The sequence below is a fragment of the Eucalyptus grandis genome, chromosome 8 (assembly GCF_016545825.1).
Source record: "Eucalyptus grandis isolate ANBG69807.140 chromosome 8, ASM1654582v1, whole genome shotgun sequence".
NCBI lineage: Eukaryota > Viridiplantae > Streptophyta > Magnoliopsida > Myrtales > Myrtaceae > Eucalyptus > Eucalyptus grandis.
The window spans coordinates 18,346,049-18,355,651 of NC_052619.1; the positions used below are offsets into that span (position 1 = coordinate 18,346,049).

The 9,603-nt window shown below is 41.6% G+C and overlaps 1 pseudogene; it reads left to right on the forward strand.

Moving 5' to 3' along the window:
- The first annotated feature begins 2,651 nt into the window (after window positions 1-2,651).
- On the forward strand, window positions 2,652-3,784 carry LOC120287038 (annotated as a pseudogene).
- The last annotated feature ends 5,819 nt before the right edge of the window (window positions 3,785-9,603 follow it).

Below are 9,603 nucleotides of genomic sequence, written 5' to 3' on the forward strand. Positions count from 1 at the left end.
CCGGCGACTCTCTGGCGCCTCCCCACTCCACTCATTCTCCGGCGCCGACAGGTGGTGCTCCGTCAACCAGCTGAAGCTTCCGAGTCCAGGTAATTGCTGCTGCTGCTCCGTCTCTGTTCGAAGAGGGCTTCGGCGAGAGCAACCTTCGCCGACCACCACCCAACGCTCGCTACAGCTGCTCTATCGAGCTCGAGTTGCTGTGGTCGCTCGGCAGAACAGCTCGAGCGAGCGACACCGAGCCCCAAGCGAGCCGTCGCCCGATATGCCAGATCTAGGCGAGGGCTGCTCGCCGGAGCTGCTCTGCTCGCTCGACAGAGCAGCGTAGCAACGCTCTGCCAGCTCGCTCAAGCGTGGCTGCTCTGCCAAACACAAACCCCAGAAAATCTCACGAAACAAACGTAGCGAAAACCAAAGAAGCAAGATCGACATTCGGAAGCGGAGCAAGTGAACCGCGACTCGTCGAAGCTTTTTGCCATCTTGAATCGTCTTTCGTCGCCTGGGAGCGGTTACTGATAGAGTTTTTCCCCTTTTTTTTTTCTTGAGGTGCGTTTTCTTCTTTCTTTCCATTCCTCTCGAGGCTGTGCTCGATGAAATCTTGAGCGGGTGTCGTTGCGTTTCATTCGTGCGGATACCTTGGTTTCAGAACCATTCATTTAGGCTGGTGTGATCAGGTGCCTAGGTTCTGTTCATGACGAAGGTGATTTTCACAGCATCATCGGTTGCTCTCGGTGTCATGCGTCGGTGTTTTGGGTAGCAAATTCCGGAGAGAGGTTCGTAGGGAGGGAGTCCTATTTGTGGTGATAATGATGATAGAATCGGGATCGGTAGGGGTGTGCAACGGAAACCGCCCGAACCGGGAACCGGCCGGACCGGACCGGACCGGTCGGTTTCGGGCGGTTCTAGAGGGTCTCGGTCCGGTCTCAGGTTCCTATTTTTGGAACCGGTGACCGGTTGGTCCGGTTCCCGGTTTTGGGATCGGAACCGGACCGACCGGACCGGACCGACCATTTATATATATTTATTTATTTTTAATTTCTAAACTAATCTGCAGTACCCATCACCATATTTATTTTTCCTCTTGTAACTCTTAAGCGAATCCCTCCCCCTTTTTTAGTTTGAACCTATCTACAAGTAACCATCACATCATATTTTCTTTTCCAAATTTTGCAGCTCTCACTTTCTCTTTCCCTCTCGTAAGCCTAACCCCTCTCTTTCTTTTATTTAGTTTCTACTCTAATCTACAAGTAGCCATCACATCAACTTCCATTTTCCCAAATTTTGCAATCCAATTCGGCAGCAATTCTCACTTTGCCTTTCCCTCTCAAAACCGTGACCCCTCCCCTCTCGCTCGACGCCTCACCCCCAACGCCTCACCTCACGCCTCACTCGTGCCGATGCTCGGCTCTCTTCCTCTGAGTGCCTCGTCGCAACGTCTCGCCTCACACCTCGCTCCCTCGGACCCTCAGCTCTCTTCCTCTTCCGAGTGCCTCGCCGCAACGTCTCGCCTCACACCTTGCTCCCTCGGATCTTTGGGCTCTCTCCCTCCTCCGAGCGCCTTGCCCCGATGCCTCGCTTCACTCCTCGCTCGCTCTGACGCTCGGCTCTCTTCCTCCTCCAAGCACCTATCCACGAGGTCTCGCCTCATACCGCGCTTGCTCGGACACTCGGCTCTCTTCCTTCTTCGAGCTCCTCGCCCCGACGCCTCGCTCGCTCTAATGCTTGGCGAGTGCCTCACCTTGACGCCTCGCTTGCTTTGACGCTTGGCTCTCTTCCTCCTTTGCTTCGCCTGAGATCTGCGCATTTACGCTTGGCTCTCTTCCTCTTATGCTTTGCTTGTGATCCGTGCATTCCTGCTCTTTGGAGTGACGTTTGCCTCCACATAGGTGCGTTTCTCGGCTTCACTTTCGTCGGTTTTAGATCTTTGTCGGTTTTAGATCTCTGTCTTTTTGTAGCGTTTTTTTCAGTATGATCTCACTTGATATAGGTGTGGCGGTCTCATTGGAGTTTGCTTGGTTGTTTAGTCTCTAAATGGGTCTGCTGATAGGTCATGCGAAGCGTGTAGCAGTAAGTTGCAGCCTCGCCTCATGCCTAGCTTCGATCAAGTTGCTTAAGCCTTGACGTTGACACCTTCCCCTCTCACAACCTTGCCTTCGGCTTTGCTCAACACTCAAATGCCTTTCCATCGTCAAAATTGGTACATTTTCTCTTTCTTCACAAGTTGTGAAAATTTTAATTGCCAATTGATTCATTGATTTGGGGGCAATCCTACTAGGTTTATGAAATGAAACAAGTGATGGTTCATTGGAACCGGACGGACCGGACCGGACCGGTTGGTCGGTCCGGTTCTCTGTTCCAAGACCAGCCGGTCCGATCCACGGTCCAGAAAAGTGGGAACCGGTCCTCCCGGTCCGGTTCCCGGTTCTTGGGTGGAACCGGACCGAACCGGGAACCGATCACCCCTAGGGATCGGGATTGGGATTGGGTTAGATTGTTTGCTAGAATCTTGTAAAAGGGAGACCGTTCTTGGTGGTTGACAGTTGACACTGCTGATTTGCAGAATGGGATTGTTGCTCGCATGAGTAGCGATGGTGAATGGTGTCTAGATTGATTTACGGTTGTGACTGTTCTCTGTGCAGGTATAAGAAGGCATTATGAATCCTGACAAGTTCACCCACAAAACAAATGAGGCTCTTGCAGGGGCACATGAGCTCGCAATGAGCGCTGGGCATGCGCAATTTACTCCTCTTCATCTTGCCGTGGCTCTGATCTCGGATCCAGTTGGAATTTTCAGCCAAGCAGTCGACAATGTTGGGGGTGAAGAAGCCGCGAAGGCGGCGGAGAGAGTGTTTAACCAAGCTTTGAAGAAACTTCCTTGTCAGAGCCCGCCTCTTGATGAGATACCTGCCAACACTAGCCTAATCAAAGCAATTAGGCGTGCCCAAGCTGCCCAAAAGTCTCGTGGTGACAGCCATTTGGCGGTTGATCAGCTGGTAATTGGCCTTCTTGAGGATTCACAAATTGGGGAATTGCTCAAGGAGGTCGGGATTGCTAGTGCAAGGGTGAAATCAGAGCTTGAGAAGCTTCGTGGGAAAGAAGGGAGGAAGGTGGAGAGTGCCTCTGGTGACACTACTTTCCAAGCATTGAAGACGTATGGAAGGGATTTTGTGGAGCAGGCTGGTAAACTTGACCCAGTTATCGGGCGGGATGAGGAGATCAGAAGAATCGTAAGGATCCTGTCAAGGAGGACTAAGAACAATCCAATTCTTGTTGGAGAGCCCGGTGTCGGCAAAACCGTTATTGTGGAAGGCTTGGCTCAGAGAATAGTGAAAGGTGACGTGCCTAGCAACCTTACCGAAGTTAGGCTTATTGCATTGGATATGGGTGCTTTGGTAGCTGGAGCGAAGTACAGAGGAGAATTTGAAGAGCGCGAAGGCGGTTTGAAGGAGGTTGAGGAGGCTGAAGGAAAAGTGATCCTGTTTATTGATGAAATTCACCTCGTTCTTGGGGCTGGGCGTACTGAAGGGTCCATGGATGCGGCCAATTTATTTAACCCATGATTGCCAGAGGACAACTGCGATGTATTGGTGCTACGACACTAGAGGAATATAGGAAGTATGTAGAGAAAGATGCAGCATTTGAAAGGAGGTTCCAACAGGTTTATGTGGCGGAACCCAGTGTGCCTGATACTATAAGCATCTTGAGAGGATTGAAGGAGAGATACGAAGGTCACCATGGTGTTCGAATTCAAGATCGGGCTCTCGTTGTATGGAAGGATTCATGTTGAGATGTATAAGATACTTTTTTTTTTACTAGTTCTTATTGTGCGAACTTTACTTATAATTTTTTTTTTTAAGTATGCACATATGATTATGTTGGAAATATTTTTCTTCACTCACCATTATCAAAATTAAATTGATGAGAATTTCATGAGAATGAGAATTCAATCAAGTTTAAATGTTATAAAAATAAAAAATAAAAAAGTACTTGAAAAAAGTTGATTCTAACTTTACTTACAAAATTTTCTACCAAGTATGACATATGATCATGTTCAAAATGTTTGTCTTCACTCACCATGAAAAAATAAAATTAATGAGCATTTCATGAGAATGACAATTCAATATCAAGTTTAAACTTTATTTAGAAAAAATCATTTTTTTAAAAAAATTTAAAAACAGAAATTTTGTACAATTTACCGAACGTGTTTATGTTCTTTTTCTATTCTAGGAACAGAAATTAACTGCAGTTACCAAACGTGTTTCTGTTCTTTCTTTATTTCAAGAACAGTTTTTTTTTACACTTACCAAACGCGTTCTTTTGTTCAAAAACTGTTTCCGGAACAGAAACAATTTTTTTTTGTTTCCGTTCCCTTGAACAAAAAAAGAACAGAAACGTTACCGAGGCTTGCAGACTCTGCTATTTAAAGTCTCGAAGACCTCCGGACAGTCGAGACTCAAGACTTAAAGTCTATCCTCATTGATGATCTTTAATCCGTTGAAGAAAGGTTATCCGAACTGGATGTTTTGTCAAGGATTTAACCTTATCAACCGGAGAAGATCTCGTGGCTGGAAAAGACATAACGGAGTCCTTTAATTGATCGAAGATTGACTCGATAATTGAAGATCCGGTGATTGCCTAAATATTATTGCAATGTTCTACTTATGGAAACCGAGATCCTGATTGTATGGGCGAACATGATTGATGGGCTATCGACACGTTCCTTTAATAGCTCGGATAATCTTCCTAATTGATTCCGTCCAACGAGTAGATTGGAGGAATTCCTTTGGTAAGTGCCAATGGGTATGATGGCATAAATGAGTATATAAGGAAGACGTTCTAAGTTGTTGAGGTGTGCGCGATAGAAGAATTCCAAAGTCTGAAGCTCCTTTTTGTTTAGACAATTCCTTTGAGCGAATACTTGTATACAAAAGAGAGTCTATATTTGTGAGAAATCTTGAGGAGGTGTGGTAGAACATCAACACTGTGGAATCAAGGCAAAGCTGTGCCGTAACTTCTCTTTTGTTCATAAGTGAAATCCAGCCGGTGGGCTGTCAGTGCGGAAGAGTGGACGTAGGCTTGGAATAAGCCGAACCACTATAAACCCTGTGTTCAATTTTCTCTTCCTTATTCTCTTTACCTTGATCGTATTTCATTTTGTTAATCAAGAGAGAATTTCCTTTCTACCGTTTGCAAAGAATCGCTTCCATATCTCGATAAATTGTTTGTACACCTATTCACCCCCCTCTAGGTGCTTATACTAGCTATCTCAATTGGTATCAGAGCCTGTGTACTCACTTTGTTTGAAGTATTTTACTTCAGAGTTAAAGATCCATGGCTAGTATGTTGGCTCCAAGGCTGGTAGAAGGGCAAAGCAACACCAAACCACCTTATTTTGATGGAAAGGACTACAGCATATGGAAAAACAAGATGAAGGCGTTCTTAAGATCAAAGGATCCTCTGAAATGGGACGTTGTAGAAAAAGGAATTGTTCCCAAAGCTGCTCCTGTCTCAGAAAAAGGAAAAGACTCGTTGAGTCTAGCGAAATGACTCGGGAAGAGATAATCAAGAGACAAGTTCTTGATGCAAAAGCAATTTATTCTTTATATTGTGCTTTATCACCTCGAATATAACAGAATATCTTCTTGTGATACAGCCAAAGAAGTCCGGGATAGATTACACATTACCTATGAAGGAACCGATCGAGTGAAAGAGACAAGAATCAACATTCTTCTCAGTCAATATGAAGCCTTCAGAATGAAACCAGGAGAATCTATAAATGACATGTTTAGTCGTTTTACAGATATCGTGAATGGTCTTGAAAATCAAAGTCAACCAATTTCTGATCCCATGAAAGTAAACAAGTTACTGTGTGGACTCTCCAAGGATTGGAATCACATAAAGACCTCATTTAGGGAGACCCAAAGAATCATGCCACTGTCTATCGATGAGTTGGTTGGGACTCTTCAATCTTATGAAGTGGAACGAATCAATGAAGACGAAGACCCTAAAGAACTTGCTCTTATGATAAGAAGATTCAGAAAGCTGAACAGAAAAGGAATAAGATTCAATGCAGAGAAACAAAGTTTTCAAAAGCAACAGACCAAGTTGCTGAAGATGAAGAATCAAACAAAGATGTAGTCTGCTTTGAATGTAAGAAAAGGGACACATCAGAACCAACTTTGTCCTCTTCTAAGGAAGAAGAAAGGAAAAAACTGAAAGATATCAAAAGCTCTCAAAGCTGAAACACAGAGTGATACGAGTGCGAAGATAGTGATGATGATTATGCCAACATATGTCTAATGGCACAATCAAATTCAGAATCAAACTCCGAGACTGATTCAAATTCAAAAAGTGAATTCAAGGTAAGTAACTTCAAAATCCCTATTAAAGTTTCAAAATACATTGATGAATTATGTTTTAGTCTTAAGACTTCTCTTAAAAGAATTTCCGAACTCAAAAAAGAAAATTCTGCTTTAAAACTACAAGAGAATGCTTTGGAGGAAAAAGTGAAATGCTTAGACCATAATGTTTCTTCTCTCAAAGAAAGTGAAAATAATCTTTTAAAAGAAAATGCATTTTTGAAAAATGATATTTCAAATATTTCCAAAAGATTTTCTTTAGGTTCTGAAAAACTAGAGAAAATACTTTATGCTCAAAGACCTTATTTCAATAAATCTGATTTGGGAATGACCGCTGAAACCATTCCTTTAATCGATTTTCCTAAAGTAAAAGAAAGAATCAAACAAAGACCCACAAGAAATGCTTACAAAAATCATTTTGAAAGGAACTTTGTAAAACCAGTAGGTCATAATGCTCTTAGATGTTCAAAATGCAATAGTGTAGATCATTTTGAGAAAGAATGTCCTATGGTTTGGAGACCTGTCAATAAAGTATGGGCAAAAACCGTATATCAGACTAACTCAAAAGGACCCAAGAAAATATGGGTACCAAAGAAAGCTTGAGTTTCTTTTTTAATGCAGTTCACTATCAAGAAAAAAGTGAAATGGTATCTGGATAGTGGATGCTCTAGACACATAACAGGAGATTCAAATTACTTCATAAAGCTCATTCAAGTGAATGGAGGAAAAGTCTCATTTGGAGGAAACAGCAAAGGAAAAATAGTGGGATTTGGAACTGTAAAGATTGGGAACCTCACAATAAGCAATGTTTCTTTAGTTGAAGGGCTCAATTACAATCTGCTCAGTGTCAGTCAGCTTTGTGATGCCGGTTTTAGAATCAACTTTCAAGAGGGTATTTGTTCAAGAACCAGTAAAGACATTACTCAGTCATTCATGGGTCGAAGACATGGAAATATCTACCTCTTAGACGTGAAACCAGATGAATCGCAATGTCTAATCTCAATCCAAGACAAAGCAAGCTTATGGCACAAAAAGCTTGGGCATATCAACATGAAGCAGATAGCCAAAATCTCAGCAAAGAAGCTTGTTCGTGGTCTACCCAATTTATCATACCAAAAGTTTGATCTATGTACACCATGTATATTGGGAAAACAGGTCAGAAATTCCTTTAAACCAATAAATCAAGTTTCCACTAACCGTGTACTGCAGCTCTTGCATATGGATCTCTTCGGACCAACAAGAACGCAAAGCATTGGAGGTAAGAAATACTACCTAGTAATTGTGGATGATTACTCACGATTTACTTAGGTATATTTCTTAGCAAGTAAGTCTGAAACTTTCTCTTACTTTGAAAAATTTGCTAAGAAGGTTCAAAATGAAAAGAGGTATGTCATTTCAAGTATAAAAACAGACCATGGAGGTGAATTTGAAAATCAAGACTTTGCAAAATTTTGTGATGAATCTGGTTTTCAACATTTGTTCTCCTCTCCATATACTCTAGAGCAAAACGGAGTCGTGGAAAGGAAGAATAGATCTCTTCAAGAAATGGCTAGAACTCTTTTAATTGAAAGCAATATCTCTTTACGTTTTTGGGCTGAAGTTTCAACATCATGTTATATTATCAATAGAGTCTTTCTAAGGCCTATTCTAGAAAAAACCCCTTATGAACTATTTAAAGAAAAAAAGCCAATTGTTTCATATTTTCATGTTTTCAGATGCAAATGTTTCATATTGAAAAATGCAAATGATCGAGTTGGTAAGTTTGAAGAAAAGTCGATGAAGGCATCTTCCTTGGCTATTCAACCACAAGTAAAGCGTACAGAGTCTACAACAAGAAGACTCAAACTGTGGAAGAATCAATGAATGTCAAATTCCAAGATTCTATTCAAAATGAATCCATTCAGACTCATCTTGAAGAGACTGAATTTGCTCCAGACTCAACAAAGTCTAAATCTCAAGAACGACTTAGATTTTGAAGGATCAGCAACAAGTAACTGTTGAAGATTCAAGTGAAGGAAGTGATCAACAATCTAAAAAATTAATCAGCAACTGGAAACATAGGTCCAGTCATCCCAAAGATCTTATTATTGGCGACATCAATGAAGGATACACACAAGATCCAAAAGGCGAGAAGAGTCTAGTGCCGTGGCTCTTATTTCTGAAATAGAACCCAAGAGCATAGAAGAAGCTTTATCCGATGAAAGCTGGATTGAAGCTATGCAAGAAGAATTCAGACAATTCAAAATTAATGATGTCTGGGAATTAACTCCAAAACCGAAAGGTAAATCAGTTGTTGGAGCTAAATGGGTTTTCCGAAACAAGATGGACGAGAAAGGTAAGGTCGTAAGAAACAAAGCAAGACTTGTGGCCAAAGGATACACACAAGAAGAAGGGATCGACTATGACGAGACTTATGCATCGGTAGCAAGGTTAGAAGCAATTCGTTTATTACTTGCATTTGCTTGTCATAAAAATTTCAGATTATTTCAAATGGACGTCAAAAGTGCTTTCCTAAATGGATTCATCCATGAGGAAGTCTATGTGGAACAACCACCAGGGTTTGAAGACCCAAGGAAACCAGACTCAGTATTCAGACTCAAAAAGACCTTAGATGGCTTAAAGCAAGCACCTCGAGCTTGGTATGACAGATTAAGTAAGTTTTTAATTCAAAATGAATTTGTTAAAGGTAAAGTGGACACTACTCTTTTTATTAAAAGAGAAAGCAAAAGTTTTCTGCTTGTTCAAATATATGTCGATGATATTATCTTTGGATCCTCTAATGAAAGTTTGTGCAAGAAATTTTCTAAGACTATGCAGGATGAATTTGAAATGAGCATGATGGGTGAGTTAACCTTCTTTCTTGGACTTCAAATAAAACAATTGGAGGAATGAACTTTTATTCATCAAGAAAAGTATGCAAATGATCTTGTCAAAAAGTTTGGTCTAGATAATTGCAAAAAGGCTGACATACCAACGTCAAGTTCCTTGAAGATAGACAAAGATGAAGAAGGGGAGAAAGTCAATCAAAAGCTGTACAGGAGTATCATCGGATCTCTTCTTTATCTTACTGCTTCTAGACCTGACATATTGTTTAGTGTTTGTATCTGTGCCAGATTTCAATCAGATCCAAAAGAATCTCATTTGAATGCTGCGAAGCGTATTATTAAATATGTTTCATCAACTTCAAGCATCGGTCTTTGGTATCCAAAGAAGGGAGACCTTAATCTTATGGGATATTCAAACGCAG